Source organism: Panthera onca, chromosome A2 (genome assembly GCF_046562875.1).
Source record: "Panthera onca isolate mPanOnc1 chromosome A2, mPanOnc1 haplotype 2, whole genome shotgun sequence".
Lineage (NCBI taxonomy): Eukaryota > Metazoa > Chordata > Mammalia > Carnivora > Felidae > Panthera > Panthera onca.
The window spans coordinates 28,874,531-28,894,723 of record NC_138340.1 but is presented as its reverse complement, the minus strand read 5'-3'; the positions used below and the strand labels follow the sequence as shown (position 1 = coordinate 28,894,723).

General features: G+C 42.2%; 1 protein-coding gene across 4 annotated transcripts in view; it reads left to right on the top strand.

The window, feature by feature from the left end:
* FHIT (fragile histidine triad diadenosine triphosphatase) overlaps positions 1–20,193 on the top strand; it is a 1,422,334-nt gene that overhangs the window by 23,650 nt on the left and 1,378,491 nt on the right. For all 4 annotated transcript variants that reach the window (XM_060633696.3, XM_060633695.3, XM_060633693.3 and 1 more), the window contains exon 2: positions 9,801–9,849. The gene's annotated coding sequence lies outside the window, so the exon portion shown is untranslated. The remainder of the gene's footprint in view (positions 1–9,800; positions 9,850–20,193) is intronic.

Genomic DNA, 20,193 nt, shown 5'->3' with positions numbered 1-20,193 from the left:
TTGAGTCAGGGATTGGGGACTTACTGAGATACGCCATCTGGCAAAACACGGAAGGCCAGTCTTGTGCCAACTGAGAAAGCTGCATCAGTTCCAACTCTTGTGTACTTTGCACATTATTGGACGCCTTGCAAAACGTTTATCACTTTTTAATTAGGAAGGACTAAGGGATTTTCGTGCCCCAAAGAAAATGTCAGCAGCCCGAAGATAGGAAAATTATCCAGTGGATCATAAGGGGCAGGAGGTATTTAACGTTGAGCCTGCACAGGAAACAAGGACAGTTGCCTGCTAGGATCTTTGTTGTGGGCCGTGTGTTCTTGGTCTGTCTGCGTGGGACCGGGGATCTGGTATTTCTATTTCTCTGACAGTTCCCCAGCTTGTTTCTCCTGCAGCGTGGCCAGGCCTTGAGAACCCATGCCAGGAGATCAACTCCGTCCTGCTCCTTGGCCTATCATGTAAACCATGGCCTGTCATGTTCATTAAAATGAAAATTTGTCTAATGGAATTTGCCCGACTGGCAGAATAGTTTAAATGTCAGATGTTGTTAGGCCTGGATATAAATATTATGTTTTTATTGTTAATTAATTGCAGCGCCTCAGTACCAGTGATCCAGAATCCAATTTAGTCTGCAGTAGGCCTGTGGATAAGGGCCAGAGATAATGAATGCAGAGGGAAAAAATGTATTCAGAGTTTCCATTGTATCTGTCAATGTCCTCTTAGAAAAATAGCAAATTTTGGTGTCTCACTTTAATTCAAGAGGTGCAAAACAGAAGGGAATTAAGACTCCTTGTCTTTTGAAACCTCTCAAACGTTACTTACCGTTGCATCTATTTCACTGCTAGCCCCGAATCTGTTCCAGCATCAAAATCCCCAAATTTGTTGCTCTGTCTCCTTTCTGTGATTTCCCCCACATTGCTTCCACCCCTGGGTCCTTGGTATGTTCACAGCTCATTTCGGAGTAGAAGAGCTGAGGTATGTAGTCCCGAAATCCTCCTCATTTCTCTTTGTTCGTTTTCCTCTCTCCATTCGCCATCAATCCTTCACTTTCTTTTTTTTCTTCATTTTGTCCTTTATTTTGGTCCCCAGACTCAGCAGCCTATCTGTAAGTCTGCCACTGTTTGTTAAGATCATTTTGCTTCCAAATTGAGCTAGGGTCTGAATATCACTCAGGGTAACACTGCATAACGGTTTGCATTAGAAAGGGGAGCAGAAATCTTGCCGCTGGGGCCCAGACCTCAAAACTGACTGTTGTTGCAAAGCCCTGAGCCAGCAGGCATTTGCGACCGTCCTTCTCAACCAATATTTTGTGGAATACTTGCTGTGAACATGGCATCTTACTCTGCCACCTTCCTGTTTTCCAAAGGCAAGTGGGTGTGCCAGGCAGAGGAAGACTAATTAAGACTTTGGAAGGCAGGACTTATGCGATCCAGTGGTCAGGGACCCTCATTTAATTCCTGGCATCCTGGTCCACGCCAACCTCGTTCTGCCCCTGTGATTAAGCCAGCCGAGAAGCAGGGAAGGGAAAATGAACTTTGGTGTGCTCTGAGTTTCCCTGTCCAGCAGTGTCTGTCAGATTAAAAATGAGAGGGAAGGAGGCCAGAGAATCTTCCAGATGGAGAGTTCAGAGGAGGGCACAACCAGACTCCCTCTCCACAGTGACGTAGCTGGGCTATCGGAGCATCGGGCCACGAGCCAGGAGGAGCACAGGCTGCTGCCTGACCCTGTAGTGGAATGGGGGCCGGGGGGGGGGGGGGGCGGAGCTGGTGGGCCAGTCACCGTTGGCTTGGAGTAGGAACATATTCCAACCAGGTGCACACAGGCCATGTGGTGGAGGCAGAGCATTTACCCCAAGAGCTGGGTGGGCCTGGTTAGAGGATGGGCCCTTCATCCTGGACTCTTTTTAAGTGTGTTCCCCCAGGCGTATGGGCACTGCAGAAACCAAAATGGGGAGTTGGTGTTCTCCAACCTCTGTGTTTCTTCCTTAGAATGAATCAGCCATGTAAGAAAGGTGACCTTAGATAGGCTGGAAGCAGCGGGAACAGCAGTGGCCATACATCCTTGGACAGACTTGCATGTGGACAGCAGTTCCAGACAGCAGGGGTTTGGTGAGGACACAGTGCACTAACAGTCACTCTCCACACCTTTTGGTAGCTCAATTTTGTAACTGGCTTCAGCATTCATTAAAAAGTACCCAGTGTGGATGCTCTGGAAACAGGATTTTGCTCAAATGAGAACTGGTTTTTAGACGAAGGCTCTCTGAGGTCTATGTAATGATAGAATGATAACAAATGAGGTTAAACACTGAATATCTGGTTTGACCTTCCTTAAAAATTGATTATTTTTACATTGCTTCTGGGCAACCCCAGTTTCCCTCCGAGATGACCCTGTTTTTCTCAAAATCAGGTTATATTCGAGTTTGGGGAGGGTTTGTACTATTGGGATCAGAGCTGTTTGACTTGAAATGTCATCCCATTTTGAGGAAACATACTGGGGCCACGTTAGGGCATCCCTGTGCAAATGTCACATTGTCAGAGTGTCTCCCCCTGGGATTAGAGTGGTCATGGTACTTCCCAGTCCTGTCTGGCTGGTCAGACAATGCCACTGCCTTCCCATAGCCAGGACACTAACCTGGCCAGGGTCATGCTCCCCGAGATTTCATGCAATTTGATTTGTCACTAGCTCTCTGAATTTTAACATGCTAATTATTGGCTGATTGGTATGCAGCTCCTTAGACGTCACCTAATGATTTTCCAGAGCTCATATTCTTGGCAAATTTGCTTTTCCGATGTCTGGCAAATATGACAGCATTGAACAGGTGTGGCGATGGTGTGGGGTGTGTGTGTGTGGCCACAGAAGTGTAGGCTTCTGTAGAGAGAGATCTTCTCATCTTACGAAAGCCCTCGGGTACAAATTAAGAAAAGGAAAAAAAAAAAAAGAACAAAAATAAAATTAACCCTAACTTAAGAATTTTCAATTTTAGGGACCCCTGGCTGGCTCAGTTGGTGAAGTGTGTGGTTCTCAGTCTTGGCGTATGAGTTCAAGCCCCACGTTGGGTGTAGAGATTACTTAGAAAATAAAAAAATCTTGGGATGCCTGAGTGGCTTAGTGTCTGACTCCTGCTTTTGGCTCAGGTCATGATCTCACAGTCTCGAGCCCTGCGTGAAGCTCTGTGCTGAGCGTGGAGTCTGCCTGAGATTCTCTCCCTCCCTCTCCCTCTGCCCCTCCCCCACCTGCGCTCGCATGCTCTCTTTCAAAAACAGATCTTTAATAAAAAAGAATTTTCAATTTTAATAGTAAAGCAAACTTATAATATTCCTTTATTTAGCGAATTTTATTGCGTGTGTGTTATGTGCCAGATACTGATGTAGAGGATGTAGATTCAGTGCAGAACAAGATAGATGTTGTCTGTATCTTTGTTGAACTTAAGGTCTAGTGGAAAGACTTCCATATGTATTTTGACAGTATATTGCTCAGCTTTCTAGGTGAATAACAAAACTAAGAATTATTCTAACCACCCCTCTGAACTCTAAATATATCAGTTTCACAGATTCTGAATTAGAAATTCTAATAGAAATACATACAAACAAATAAAACTTCTAGGAATATACCTGAGAAATGTCAAGTTTCTAGTGTCCTTGCTGCTGTTTCTTGTGAGTGTTTAAATCAGTATGCAGATTTACAAATAATTCCATGTGTTTAAAATATCCATTCATCATCAGGTCGTTTAACCAGGGCTATGTTTTCCAGCTGCCTGGTTTTCACCGATACATAGAAAAAGGTTTAAGAATCTTCTCTGAGTTGAAAATTGGCTATCATTTGAAAGGATGTTGCAATAATTTGTCGGCAGTAACAGCTCACTGAACATAGTGTAAGAAGGAAAACAAGGGCCGATTTTATTCAGTGTCTTCATTCTTGTGTCTGGTCTTCATTCCCGACTGAAAAGACTTCTTTCCCAGATATGTAGGTAATTGTTAAAGACTTAAAGGTCAATAACCAATCCCTTCCTGTGGCAGTCAGGTCAGGCGAGGGCTGCAGAATGCAAACAATGGGGGGAAATCCCTCAGTTCCTGGCCGTGTTAAGGTGCAGTTGAATGGTTCCCAGACCTAGGTTTCAATTGGGAGATGATGAATCGCAAAGAAGGTTTCTCTATTTGAGAACGATGCTTGTTTAAATGCTGACTGGTTTTTCAGGGGGCTGGGGGCTGGGTCATGGAGTGAGGGGCTTGCGGTTGGTGAAGACTTTCTAGGTGGCTGTCCTCTGAAAAACCACCAAGATAAATCAGTGTATTAACTGGCCCGTACTGCTCTGCTTCCGTTTTTATGTCTTTTAGGAGCAGCTGAAGCCCAAACCTATTTGGATTGATCGAAAGCTAGTCTGTCTTGCAAGAGGTCATATGAGGGTCATATGAGGTCAGACAGAGTCTGTCTGCTCTAGAACAAAATGGGGATGAGCTAGGCCTGAGGGGGGTAGGAAGTGGCGTACCGCATTGTAGCTGCAGGTAAACATGCCTTCATGGCCTAGAGAAGTTTAGGTCCTTGGATTTTTGGGTCAAGGCAAACGTGGGAAGGAGAGGACTACTTTGGGTGGGTATTCCTGACTTTTGTCCAGAGATGTGTACTTTGGGCATTGAAACCAGAATTTCCTGATCCTGACCTGCTCCTGCTTTGGATATGTAGACCTCTGTGGAAAATGCTCGGGTGCCAGAGGTGTACACGAAGACTGTAGAATCCACGTGTACTTGTCTACTCCACAAGTATTTACCGAAGGATGATTTGATGCAGGTATAGAATCTGGGGCTCACAATGCACGGGCAGGTGAGGTTGCTTTGAACAATAAAGGTCCTGGGTCTTGAAGAGTTTAGATGCAAATCAAGGTGATAAAACATACACGCAGGAGAAAGTAATAAGTTGAGGCAATCCCATGCATGCCTGTCACAAGGCATTACATGACCAGGATGAGCCCAAAGTTCTTTTGGAAGACCAGTCTCACGACTATCCCTTTTGACGTTCTGGGAACCTGTAGCACTGGTTACCCTCTCTTGCTCTTCTGCTTTTAGCCTCTTAGTCTCAACTGGACCTTCTCATCACCCTGACACTCAGGTTTTTCCCCGTTTATAAACTATACAAAGAAACTCTCATTGTCCTTTATCTACTTCCTGTTGGTATTTTCTCTCCTCTCCTTCACACCCAAACATGTCTACAATTTGTCCTTATTTGTCTTCATTTTAATTTCCACTTATTTCGTAACTAACTCCCAACTGAATTCTGTCTCAACTAGTCCAAGTTTTCACTGGGCTCCTCAGTGACCTTCACGCTGGGCGTTTTTAGTATTTTTATCACTTGACCTTTCTGTGACACTTAATGGTTTCTGTTTTACTTCTCTGGCAACTATTCTCTCTCCTATATGGGCAGCATCCTCCTCAACACAGGTGTTAACTGTTGAAAGTCCTCAAGGATCGGATCTTCCCTTCCTACTTGGTACCGTCTCCCTGGACAGCCGCATCCATACTCACATCACATTACTTCCTACGCCTGGATAACTCACCATTCCCAAAACTCCTCTCTGAGTCACAGAGACACGTATCCAACTCCCTACCTGGACATTTCTTTTAGATAGTTCTCAGGCACCTCAAATTCAATATATCCACAACCAAAGTGGTGATTTGGGCTTCAGATGAGAACCCTTGTGCAGTGGGATTCGTTCAGTGGTCTCGTCCAACCCCAGCTCTGCAAGGGAAACTGTCCTGAAGATTATAATATTCAAACACAGGTTTTTAAAATATGATTTCATAATTGACATCTAACTTTAATGTACCGTGATCAGAGAACTTTGATTGGTATCTGTTTTTTGATGTTTGCGAAGACTACCTTTGGGGCCTAACATGTGGTCAGTGTGGCTTATGCTCCACGTGTACTTGCAAAGAATGCCGTTGCAGGTTACATTTTCCACAGGTGGTCACACCAACACATCTATCCAGTCCTGTGTGCTCTTCTCGCTGAGCACTGACCAATATTCCTCCTGCCAAGAGTTGGAGCCTTTGTTCTCTTTCCTTGGGTTTCCATGGGGGTTTGTGAGTGCCCTGTCACAAATGGTGTTAAATGTAAATGGTGTTCAAGTGACTTCCAAGCCTAGGCCATAAAGAATACAGCTTCTGCCTGACTCCCTCTCTGGGAACTCTTGCCCTTGGAACCCAGCCACCATGTTGGGGGACTCAAGGCACATGGCGAGGCCACATGTAGGTATTTCAGCTGACAGCCCCAGTGAAGGTCTCAGCTTTCTTTTGGTTCCTGTTTGCTTGGTGTATAGTTTTCTATACTTTTCCTTTCAGACTCTCTTTATGTTTTAGATGTGTTTCTTGTAAACATCACATAGCAAAGTTTAAAAATATCCATTTAAAAAATTTATTTTAACAGATGTACTTAGTCCATTTACTCTGATTAGTGACATATTTGAACTTATTTTAAATATTTCCTTTTGTATTTTCTACGCATTGTGCTTTCCTTTGCTTCCATTCCAGTCTTCTGTAGAGAATTGGCTGAGTTTTCTGTTCACTATATTGTTCCCTTAGTTGGTTTGGACATTTCTGTTCTTTTGATTACTCGTACATGTTTTAAAATTGTGAAATAGAACATACATACAAAATAATTTTTGGAAGTGCATATTTACAGTTGTTTATAGTTATTGTACTGTATTATAATTATTATGGAAAATAATAAACTGAACATAGAGATACCTCTCTCCTGGCCAAGAAATAGAGCATTATCATATTCCAGAATCTTCCCCAATGATTCTTATTATATCTCCTCCCTTGCCCTCAAGCTAAATGTAGCCTGAATTCTGTGTAAATCACTCCTTTGCTTTTCTTTATGGTTTTTGGCACTTTTGTTATATTCTAAAACAAGATAGTATATATTTTTGTCATTTTGAACATGTTGTATATATGGAATAATATATTTAGTCTTCTATGACTTGCTTCTTTGTTTAATATCATATTTTTGAGAGACATAGATGTTGATGTGTGTAACTATTTCACTGATTTTTCCAAGCTGTATAATACCCTATTGTAAGACTGTAAAAATGTATGTATTCATTGTACTGTTGATAGATGTTTGGGTTGTTTTCAGGAGTTCTTGGCATTCTAGCAATGATGCTCTAAACATTCTTGTATGCATCTCTGTGAGCATATATGCAAGGGTGTCTTTGGTTATATACATAGAGAAAGAAATGCTGGTTATCCTTAACAAGTTGGTCGGTAACTTTAATGCATATCTTTAACAATTTATCAGTATCTGTTTCTTCCTTCTAAGCAATTCATTCCCCTCACTTATTCCATATAATTATAGCCAACCATTCATTTCTCGTTATTTGCAAACCCTAAAAATTATTGTTGTTGGTTTTTTACAACCAAGGCTTAGTAATTATTATTCAATACCCATTATTTATTATTAAATTAGCTAGATTAACCATCATGCTTGCTAATTTCTTTGTTTACCATTGCTTTTTGATACTCATTCCTTCCATCTGGGTTCAATTCCTTTTTATTCAATTATATCTTTTAGTATTTCTTTCAGCAAAAGTACAATACTGTAAACAGAAAACAGTCTGTTTCCCCCCCTGAAAAATGTCCTTATTTCTTTGTCATTCTTGCATGATAATTGGTTTAGCATGGCTATAGAATTTTTGTTGAACTTTTTTCCCCCTTAGTACTTTGAACATGTTATTCCGTTGCTGCCTTGCTTTTATTTTTGCTGATGACAAGTTGTTTTGCAAGGAGTCTGTTTTTTCTCTCTGATTGACTTTAAGACTTTCTATCTCTGGTGTTTTGTGGTTTCTTTCTGATGTATCTACCTGTGGATTTGCTTTTATTTATCTTGCTGAGGTCTTGGGGTGCTTTTTTTCAAGAGGATTCATGTCTCATTCTCAAATTTACATTCATTTTCTTTTCATATTTGTCTTCTCCCTTTCTTTTGAACTTGACTATTTGGATATATATGTATTTAAATTATCATCATATTTTGTTTAGCATTTCTCTGTGTTTAAAATGGAAAGGCAGTTGTCAGACCCCACATCTATTACATTTTGCAAAATGCAATATTATACTATTTTATCTAGTCTTCTCCAAATTATGTTTCCCCCAAATCTATTGCAATCCATGTAATACAGGGGGAAGGGGAAATTTCTGATGTTGTCTCATAGAGGGTCTTTATCTCCTGCATTAATATTCCAAGATTTACATCACAGCCCAAGTTTGGTCATGTTCTTCAGTGGTCATGCATCAGTGGTATTAGGTTGTTTGGTAAGAGCTAATAATGCAGGTACTTAGGGCACTGAAGGAAAAGAGAAAGAACCATGGGAAAACCATGAATTACTTGGCCATTGCCAACTATTACACCTGTAGGGGATGTTGGGACCTAGCTGAGAATGACAGAGGCAATATTTCCATTATTTTTGACCACATGGAGTCATCATGTGAGTAATGATGTACTGATATAGAATCAGCCCGTGAAATGTTATTACTACAGTAGATCCCTGCTTATTGACTGAGGGTGCATTCTGACACCCCCAGTGGATGTCTGAGGCTCTGGATACCAAACCCTGTATATACTGTTTTTTTGGTGTATAAGTTAGGCGTAGTAAGAGATGAGCAACAGTTCTGATCTCCCTCAGAATATCTCATTGTGCTGTACTCACCCTTCCTGTGATGACGTGAGATGGTAAGAGGCTGGCGAGATGCAGTGAAGTGAGGTGAATGATGTAGGCACCATGAGTGGCCTTAGGCTACTTTGACCTTCTGATAATTTGTCAGTAGCAGGATCATCTACTTCCAGACCACTGTTGACTGGTGGTAACTGAAAACACAGAAAGTGAAACCTCCAATAAGGGTGGACTGCCATATTGTTTAACAACTAGAACGTGGGCGCCTAGGTGGCTCAGTTGGTTAAATGTCTGACTTTGGCCCAGGTCATGATCTTGTGGTTCCCAAGTTCGAGCCCCACATTGGGTTCTCTGCTGTTAGCATCGAGCCTGCTTCAGATTCTCTGTTCCCCTCTTTCTGTGTCCCTTCCTTGCTTGTGCTGCCTCTCTCTCAAGAATAAAATAAACATTTAAGAAAAAAACAAAACAAAACCATAATGTACCACACCTCTTGTCATGTGGACCCGTGTGTGCTCAGTATGTGGCATGGTTTAGTCACAGGAAGTTTAATTTAACAAGTCAGATTTTTATTTGAAATGTCAAGCGGGGTTTCCTCCGTTTGGGGGGCTTTTCTCTACTGTGAGAAGGGGGACTGCGCCTGTCAGCTTGCATTTGTGTACTCATGGGAACAAGTGGCAAGGTCTAGATTGAAAAGGCCATGCACCTTGTGTATATGGAACAGGCTTCCCCACATAAAACTTGGCAGAGAAATGGAAGTCGAGTGTGCAAGAAAGATGACAATGAAAGAAGTAAGCAAATAAAATGCCTGGTCAGACTGTGTGTGCTGCATAACGTTTAATTTCATTTTCATCTCTGCACTTTATAAACCATTCCCATTCTGTTGAGGAGTTCACAACCCAAAACACTGTAGGTCTGGCCAGTTTTTGTGATTCAATTCTGGGTAGATGTGCGCACTGTTTTCGCTTGATGACGGTGTCTTTTATCGGCCTCTTTGTGAGGGAGGTACAAGGCATGGGTTTTATCAGTGGCTTCTTCGGCCAGCACCACATACCATGGCATATGGAGATTCTACTTGGAGACTCGGAGAGAAAATGTTTAGTGTTTTACTCGCAGATAACTCACTACTTTCGTTTTTATCTCTTTGTAGCTTTGAAGCTCAGCAAAGGAGGAAAATCCATTGAGAACAGTCTGTAAAGGTAAGTGTATTTATTACATGGCCTTGACAAACATTGCCTTTACAACATTGATTTTTCTTTTATTCAGAGATTTAAACACTTGGATTAAAGATATAGCTGACAGGACAACTTCCTTAACCACCTGCTTGTCCTCCCTCTTAGGCAAAAGTGCTGAGCAATAGTTAGCAGAGAGCAGGAGGAAATAAAATGATGTGCTGAGGGTAGCCAAATGCAATTGTATGCTTGCTGACTTTTGCTTTCTTCTCAGCAGTTAAGACATTCCACTGGAGCTAAGTTTACTAAGATTAATGCTAGATGGAAAAAGAATGCACTCGTACTGCTTCTAGTCGATGGTTAAATAAAACCAGCTGGCCAAATAAAGCATTTAAACTAAAATGCAGAGTGGCATTTGAATTGGGCTGAATGAAATTTATCACGCAAGTCAGTTGTGCAGTTGCGTGGAGGACCTAGTTTTGTAGGAAGGAGAAAGCCAGCCAGTTTGGTGTAGGTAATTTCATCCTGCCCAGTCTCTGTGAACCCTAAGTGAATTACCGGAAATGAACTTCCAAGTGGGAAGCAATGGGAAAAGTACCTAGCACCTTTCTGTGACACATTAAAATCGAGTTGGTTTTTTACATGGAAAAATGTAATTGTTTCCTCTTTGCTAGGTATATTTATACGCATACCACTACATGGCATTGTTCTTTGATTCATTGTTTAATTTCTGTTCTGCATGAAGTATTTTAATTTAAAGAATTCATTCTGGGGAATTATAGGGCTGCAGTTTCATCAAGAGTCTTTGGTGGCCAGGGTGAAATATGCCATAATTTTCCATTTGTTTTCATCATCAATTATGTTTTTGACAATTTTAGCTTTTTTTCCTGTCGTTTTTATTACAGCAATCATGACCGTGACCACTTTAGTTAAAGTTGAAAAGCCATTTTGATTTACCTTATATTTTAAGTTATTCCCAACTTTATGACAGATCTACTTCTGGGTCTGAGTTTTTAATGTTTATTTTGAGGGTGAAGAAGAATTTTACAGGCAAATTAGAGAAAACTTCTCTTGAATGATCAAAACGAGCTATAAAAACACGGTTTTGAGGATTTGCTTTGGGATGACTAAACTCCAGCCCATGACAGCTGGTTGGCCTGGACTTCTTCTGTAATGGCTTTCGGCCATATAACTCCGCCTATCTCTGGACCGTTGCACCACATCTTGATATCTTCTTAGAAATAAATTCTCATCAATTTTTGGAATTGGTGATATTGTAGCAATCTTGAGAACCTTGCAATCTTTAGGTACAGTTATGGGGTTCACATTTCTCTTGGAGAGGGTTTTCACCCAGCACAGTCCATTTCCTCTGCTCTCAGCAAAAATCTGTTGTTAAATTGGTATTCTGGAGTCAGACATGGATTCAGTCCTGGTTTGGCCTTTATTAGCTATTGGACCATGGACGCGTCATTTACCCGCTCTGTGTCTCAGTTTCCTAGTTTGTGAAAAGGAGGTAATAATACTGTTTTCCTCATAGGATGTTGCAGAGGGTAGATGGATTACTCTGTCCTGGCCCATGACAACTACTCAGTACATGTTAGTTGCAGCTGCTCTTCCTAATATTCCCATCATCGTCATTGTCATCAAATCAGCACCCTTCTGAATGTATTCATCAGACATTTTGACAAGTCTGTGGTTTTTGGATGCTTCAGGATATTTCTGAAGAGCATGTCGTGCCTAGAGAAGGACCAATTCTGCCTTCTCTTTAGGAATCACACGAAAAGAGAGCTTTCAGGTTGTGTGAGACGTGAGACCTCTGGAAGTAAAATGTTGTCAGGTTGAAGGTTTGTAGGCGTCAGGGTAAACACTTTCTTTGACTGTGTGTAGACAATTACTAATTAATGTCCTCTTAAGAAATTAGTGATCTAACTGCTAGCTAGTTAGATTCTTAAGGAATTTTTGAAGGGAGTCTTGGTAAGTATAGAGGGACTTCTCTGTCCTTCCGCTTTCTTCCCAGTATTTATGTGTTTCCCCTTCCTGACAGCACCTTTATTTCCTTTTAAGGTGATTTGATTAATGGAACTGTAACCAGGAGTCTACACTCAGCCTAGGGCTGGGGGCGTGATCACCAGCTTGGTTAGGTGGGTGCTCGTGTACAAGTTGAATCTTGAGCTGCGGCATTCTTCTCCTTTTTCCAAGTTGGCATTCTGCTCTGAAAATATCTACTCCACTCTGGGACCACCTTAGCTCTTCCCGTTCCCCAGTCTCCATGTCTGTCTCGGTGACTGATGGTTGCTAAGCCTTAGTTTCCAGTCTGCCTTGGATTTGCTGAGTCCCTAGTTTCCTTCCAATAATCCTCAAATTAGCCAACTGGCTTCTACTGCTTTGCAACTACAGAAGCCTAAACTGGTAGAGTAGCTTACACATTAGGGAGCTAGATTTGGAATAAATGGAGGATGTCTGGAGGTTTACAATTAAAATACCATTCATTACTTTCTTCCCTCATGGGCAAGTAACTGAACATTTTGCAGTAGGTCACAAAAGATGCAGAGTTCTCAATTAGTATTTCAAAAATGGGCTATTTTGCTGGACTTCCCACTACTCCTTTGTTTGGCACAAAGAAGTCACTTGTGGCTGCTTTTCTGAGCTCTCAAAGGATGTGTGTGTACGCAGGGGTAGAGGTGGAAAGGGCAAGAGAAGCAGAGAGGTCTTCCCTCCAGTTTCTGGGGCCCTGGTCTCTCTGTGGCAGGTGGCTTGTAAAGGGACTGTGATTTCCTTCTGCCTACTCTAGCCTCCCAAAACAAAACTTGTGAGATATTTTGCTGCTTTTCCCTGAGTTTTTATTCCTCTGTTGAACACTTTTCTTGCCCTACTGAACACCTTCTTTTCAATGATGTGTAAAATGTGATTGAAAACTCAATTATTTTCGTCTCTGGCATTGCTTGTGGTTTCTTGACAACGGAATGGGCAAGTGGGCTCCATTTCCCCTGGTGTCTTGTTTGTTGACTGCTTCTGTGTTCTGTGCAGTGCCTAGAACAAAGTTGGTTGATGATTTTTTTTTTTTTCCACAGGAACATCAATTGTGCACTCCTCACTGTGAATAAGTAGCTTGACAGCATTGTATGGGTGGAAAGAGCCCTAACTGAATCGTTAAGAGCTTGGGCTCTGCTCTTCGTAACTTTATGATTCTGGGAAAAATACCTAACTTTTCTTAAGGTCTTAACCTCACCTGTAAAATCAGGGTAAGCCTTGCCCTGTCTACCGCATAGAGCTGTTTTGAGGGATGACATAAAGGCACCGTGTGTGAAAGTGCTTAGCCAGCTATCAAATGCTGCGTGACATCAGTGTGTTAGGTGATGATGATGATGCCACTTATATTTATTAAACACATTGAAAAATCAAGGGCTTTTTACTTTTTATTTGTTATTATTTTTTTTTAGAAGGCTGAGTAGAAAAGGGACTTAAATTTAAAACCAAAGATAAAACCAGGGGCACTTGGGTGGCTCAGTTGGTTGAGCACCTGACTTTGGCTCAGGTCATGATCTCAAGGTGTGTAAGTTTGAGCCCCAAGTTGAGCTCTGTGCCGACGGCTCAGAGCCTGGAGCTCGCTTTGGATTCTGTGTCTCCCTCTCTCTCTCTGCCCCTCCCCTGCTCGTGCTCTGTCTCTCTCTCTATCAAAAATAAATAAACTTCAAGAAAATAAAAAATAAAAACAGAACTCTGCCTACTGCTTGTGCTGGATATTCTCTGTGCCTCCAGCTTCTTGTTCCTCTGAAAGGCTCTGTGCCCCAGGGGGCTAACCTCTGTTGTCAGCATTACCTGGGCTTCCTAGCTCTCCAGCTTTTTGTTGCATTAGCCCATGGAAGGCACTGGGTGAAAATCCGAGAATTCAAGGTTAGAATATCATTCCCTACCTTCCTTGCCACACTTTGGTTGGTAGTGACTATAACCCTCTAAGGAGGGCCACAGTTCCTGCCAAGGGCCCTTCTTCTGTGGCTAGAGCTCCCGCTGCTCTCTGGGAACTGCTCCTTCTCCTTGCCCCTTTAAGTCTGGGGGAGCGACAGTTTTGTTTTTGCTAACTGCATGGTACTGGACTGTCCCTTCTGGCTTCCCTTACCCTTTCCCACACCCTTTATTCCATTCACCTCAAACACCCCAGGTGAAGCTGCTACCTCTTTCCTGATGTGACCTTGATGGCACAGAGGAACTTCTTTCTTTATATTTACATGTCTTTCTGCCATCCTCAGTTCAATTCAGCAAATGCCTTTTTAGAACTTCCAGTGAGCCAGGGACATAGTAGGTGGTGACGGCACACTTTCAAGAACTAGATATTTTGGTGGTGCGTTTGGAGGGATTATATCCATCAGTTTCTAAAAAGCAGGTATGGGTCGACTGAAAAACCTTATGTTAACCCTAGTATGTGAAGATATGTAATATTATACACGTTATGAATTATCTTTTAAAATTCATTTTTATTTTTGTCAAAGCAGCTTATGTACATGGTTTGAATAAAACAGCACTAAAAAGCAAATATCGAAAAATGCAACACCTACCTCCTCCTGCGTTTCTCCCACCCTTCCAATGCCCACCCCCCAGTGGGCAACTTTCAGCTCTGGTACTTCCGGTGTTTATCTCTGTTTCCGAATAATGTGCTTATACTGTGTTTTCCTGCTGTATCAGTGTCAGCAATAGCTCTTTGACACTCCCCACCCTCACTGCTTCTGGTCCCCGTAGCCTCTTAACATAATTCTTTCACAATTTTTGTTTAAATCAGTATGTAATACTTATCACATTGGTCTGGTTAGCATTGTTTTCTTTAACATGTAACTTTTGGTCTTCCTTGGAATTAAGATAAGCTTTCAAAATTTGCTTACTTTCCTAGGCATCTTCCTTATGAGGTGTGGCTAGTAACGGCATTTCCATTTTATAGTTGCATAAATTGAGGCTTAAGGTTGAAGTATTTTGCTCAGTCAGATAGCTCATAAGTGTCAGAATTGGGATTAGACTACAGCCAGTCTGTCTACAAAGCCTGCATTCTTTCTTTCTTTATTTTTTTTGTAATGTTTTTATTTATTTTTGAGAGAGAGAGAGAGAGAGAGAGAGAGACAGAGTACAAGCCTGGGAGGGGCAGAGAGAGAGAGGGAGGCACAGAATCTGAAGCAGGCTCCAGCCTCTGAGCTGTCAGCACAGAGCCCGACGCGGGGCTTGAACCCGTGAACTGTGAGATCATGACCTGAGCCAAAGTCAGACCCTCACCAACTGAAACACCAGGTGCCCCTACACAGCCTGTATTCTTAATCATGACATGATTTGCAAGCACTGTCACTTCAGTTGTTATCCTAATGGCCGTGTTAAAATAAAACAAAATGAAGACTTGAGGTCTCTCTTCAGATTCAAAATCAGTAGATCTGAAATGGGGACCAGGAACCTGTCGTTTAAAAAGCTCCACAGATGATCCCATTGACAAGCAGGGTTTGAGAACTTTTCTTCTTAATGTCCTATCATTACTGTCATCACCATCCTCCCCATCATGACCACCAGCAACATCACCACCACCTCCATCATCGGCCACGAATGACTGTCTTGTGCTCTCAGTGGCTAAGTAGAAATACTGCTGTTGGTTAAAGCAGCTGCTTTCTGACCTCCTAGGTGAGATCGTACTGGTAGGTGATTCAGGTAATGATTTATCAGGCCATTTTTAAGTTTGGCCAGTGCTTTGGGAGGAACTATGCCCCATAGAAGTGGACAGGTGTATTTTTTTCACCTCAGTTGGTAGTTACTTTATCTGGATTAAAAAATAAAAAAAAAAGGCAATGAGAACATTGTCTCTGTACTTAACCCTGACCTTAAACGGACTCATTTTTTTTTTTCCCTGAGTCCCCTAAAATGACTTCTGGAGGAAATAGAAAGCTAAAGGAAAAGAAAAACTTTGATGTCTTTGTTCTATTTGCTTTCCACGCCCCCCCCCCCCCCGTCCCCCCCCAGCTTGTGGCATTTCTTGTTTATCAGGCAGGAGAGAAGCAGTAAAATTTGGCCTGGGGTTTTCTCATCCCTAGGTGTGAAATTATTTCAGAACTATAATAATAATACTTTGCATTTCTATAGTCCTTTTATTTGAAGATCTAAAAGTATTCTGTTGGTGTTAATAGAGCTTCCCAGCACCCTCTGAAGTAGGTAAGTATTATTAGAGAAGATTTCCTCCAAGAACATTTTCACTTCATATCCCATGTGTGACTTGAAAATGCTTTTGTATTATTTGGGAATCTGAACCATTTAAAGTGCCATGCATATAGGACACTTGGTTTCTTTATATGCAGTCTTCACTAATTCACAGCACATTGAGGTAAATATAGTCCATTTCCCATGAAGGGGTGTGGCATTATTTAGAGAGAATTAAAATAAAAGCATTCTCTTGTTGCCTTTTATTTGAATGCTTTTGAAAATATTCAGTGATGTCCACCAGCTATGGAACTGTCTATCTTACAATTAATTTTCCCTTTCTAAGGTAGCAGGACTTGCAGGAATATACTGAATAACTCGTGGGGATTGTCGGCAATGTGGTGTCTTTTGGGAGCTCATGACATGTCAAGCCAATTAAAAATACAAACCGACTTTGCATTCTGATTTAAAGGTTTAATTCTGAAAACTTGTTTTGAATGTTGCATGCCTGAATTTTAATCATGCATACATACATACCTCATTACATTTTTCCCCCTCAAAATGTTGGGAAGTTCTATCTTGGTGGTGTTTGGGGTGTCTGCTCACTTAGTGTCATTGATGCAGAAGTGTTACATGTCTGCCATAGCACATGTCGGGGAGCAAGAATGTCCCGTTCTATTCAAGGACCTTCTGGCAAGACTAAGAATCAAATTGACATGAGACAGATTAACAAGAGGGAAACAAATTTAATTTTATCCATATGGAGAATCCACATAGACATGGAGATTCCAAAAACAGTCAGGCAAAATGAGGTATATGTATCATTCTGACTTGAGAAGGGCGTGGGGGTCTGGGACTCAAAAGGGAAGGAATATAATTCACAGGAAGATGAAAAAGAGTAAATATGGGGTAAACAAATGTTTGGTGGGCCACTCGGAAACAATGGGACACAGAAAGGACTTTGATGAAACAGGACTGACTTTGTTCCTGTCTACTAGGAAAAGAGCTTGTCGCAAATCCTCTGGGTTTCAATTGCCTTTTTAAAAAAAATGTTTATTTATTTATTTTGAGAGATAGATAGAACAAGAGCTGGGGAGGGGCAGAGAGAGACAGGGAGAGAATCCCAAGCAAGCTCTGCACTGCCAACTCACAGACCGACTTGGTCCTGATCTCCCGAACTGCGAGATCACGACCTGACCTGAAATCAGGAGCCAGCCAGGCACCCCTCGATTGCTTTTTAACTGAAAACACTCAGACTTGCCCATCTTGGGCCTGCCTTCCCTTGGCCCCTGCAAACAGAACATTCAAGAAAAGACCTTCTGTTTCTTAGTCCGTGCTGGCTATTCTAGGAGGTTCCTCTTACAAGCAATGTTGGGTGGCCCTGCTGTGCTCTCCAAAGGAGGTTGGGCTCTTTTGGATTTCATGGACCCAGTATTCATTTTCCCAGCATCTCCTCACCATCCCCACCAAAAGTCCTGTTGCCTCCCTAGAGATCTACCTGGGAACAGAGTGCCAGCCTCTACTACTTCAAGGAACTGGAAAACCTCCAGCTTCTCCCCAGTAGTAGGAAGGTCCAGTCCCACCCAAACAAGGTTAAAGGAAACAACTGTTTTAAACGACATGATCCAAACTTGTTTTTATCGTTGTCTTTTTCTGCCAGTGTCTAGCATGTACCCCTCCATGAATTTAGGCTGTCGAAAAAAAAATCCTTAGTGGGGGCCAGATTTGGTTGAGAGATTGCCCTCTAGTACTTTCTGCTTTGGGACAAAGGGACTGGAAGCTCTGTTGAAGTTCTTGAGATCAGAAAGGGAACTATACTGAAAGCATAACGAAAACTACGAGTTGGTATGCTTAAAATATGCTGCCCCCCCACTGAGACGAGGTGATGCTTCAGCATTTGTGGTGTTCTTTATGACTCTTATGATGGAGAGAGCATCAGATGATCGCATGGTTAATTCTTTTCCTGGCCTTTCAATTATCTACCTCTTTGGGAGAAATTCACTTAAGACCCATCATTTGAAGATTTGGAGGAATGTGGGCAAGACTATGTATCTCTGCACCATTTTCTCCTGAGTCTTTTGCTCCAAGGAGGTCATATAAATTTGTTGCTAATTATATGAAGATAGATTTATCAGTCAAGATGCTTTTGGCTACAAATAATCAGAAAGTCAACTCAAAATGGTTTAAACAATAAAAGAATTAAGAAAAAAAAAAAGCTTCCCACCCTCTCCATATCTACCTGGGGAGCCCCATGCATGTCATGATTGATAGGAAGGCATTATAAAACCTGGGCTCTGAATGTCTGGAATCCAGCCTCAATCTACTTTTCCCTGGTGCCAAGCAACTGGGGTCCCACCAGGGTGCCTTTGATGGTTGTCACTGTGCTGTAGGGAGAGGATTTCAGCACTAAGCTGTTGACAGATTGTTAAGCATTGTCACTTCTTTTGTGAATTTCTCTACCAACTTGCATTTGAACACAAAATAAAAGCCATCGGAATAAGGAAAATGAATTATCTCAAGGAACAAGATATCCCAACAGAGCAACTCCAGGCTCTGTTAATTCAGTGGCTCAACAATGTTATTAAAGTCTTCATTTCTTGCCTTTTTCCTCTGCCATCTTCACGGTTTTGACTTGGTCCTCAGACCAAGGTGCCTTAATGGTTCTAAGATGGCTGCTTCATTCTGGGGAGTCATCTCTACTAATGGTAGCATCCCTTGGCATAAGAAACTATTCTTTGTATCCTGTTTTAAAAACAAGGGACCTTCCCTGTAACCCCTCTAGCAGGCTTCTCCTTAGGTGACATTTGGCTGATTGCAGCCACATACTCCTTTCTAAATCATACACAGGCACATGGGATGGGATTACCTTGATTGGGTTAGATTGGTGCTTTCCAATCTAAATTTGTTCTTGTCATGGTACACCTAGAAAATGATAATGTTTGGTCAGCACATTAAGTAAACAGAAGAGGCTGCTCATATTTGAAATTTTTTTAACGTTTATTTATTATTGAGAGACAGAGACAGAGCATCAGCAGGGGAGGGGCAGAGAGAGGAGGAGACACAGAATTTGAAGCAGGCTCCAGGCTCCGAGCTGTCAGCACGGAGTCGGACACGGGGCTCAAACCCACCAACTGTGAGATCATGACCTGAGCCGAAGTCGGATGCCCAACCGACTGAGCCACCCAGGCGCCCGAGGCTGCTCATATTTGGACGTGGCTTGTGTATGGGTATGTGCATGCGTGTGCCTGTGTTGGGGGTGTGAGTGGGGTCTGTCTGGCTGTCTTGACCCTGTTCTGCCTGGCTGCCTTAGGGGCTAAAGAGATGATATCTGAGCAGCTATAACCCATCCCGTTCTTAAACTAATCAGGATTTACCCCTGAGCTGGGTTAATCCTCACTTTCTCTGGGCATATGGCTTTGTGGAGGGAGGATACTCCAGTAAAATTTAAGTTGTACTTTTTTTTTTAAAGTTTATTTATTTATTTTGAGAGAGAAAGGGAGGGCAAGCATAGAAGGGGCAGAGAGAGGGAGAGAGAATCCCAATCAGGCTCTGCACTGTCAATGCAGAGCCGGATGTGGGCCTTGAATCCACAAACCGTGAGATCTTGATCTGAGCCAAAGTCAGACACTTAGCTGACTGAGCCACCCAGGCATCCCTCAGTTTTACTTTTAAGGCAGAAGAGGGGATGGCTGTTGGATAAGCCCTCAGCAGTGTCTGCTGCATAGGTGTTTCTTGTCTTTATATATACCTAATATCCTTCTTTGAGTCAATAGTTCCTTATGGAGAAAGGACCAAGTTTTGCAATTTTAAGTACTCAGTGATTATTTGTATATTGCATGAATGGGTATGTACTAACGTACTTGACTAACTGATGCTTTCATTACCACTGACCTCCTAGAATGTGCCAGAAATGTGCTGTAGGAGGTGCAAGAAATGTGGGCCCCCGCTGATGATTTTACACCTAGGGAGGGAGACCGGTCATAACTACTAAACAACACATATATAATTAAAAGTTAAGTCCTCTTGCAACAGGAGGCAAAACAGAGCAGGCCTCTTCATACTTGCTGGTCTGGGAGGGCTTGAGTTTATGACATTTTAGCTGAGGTCTGCAAGAAGGACCAGAGGGGGAATCCGCCATGCAGGGTGTCATAGCCTTGGCCCTTCTAACTACCGCTCAGTTCAGAATCATTTGTTTTTAAGAAACGAACCAAA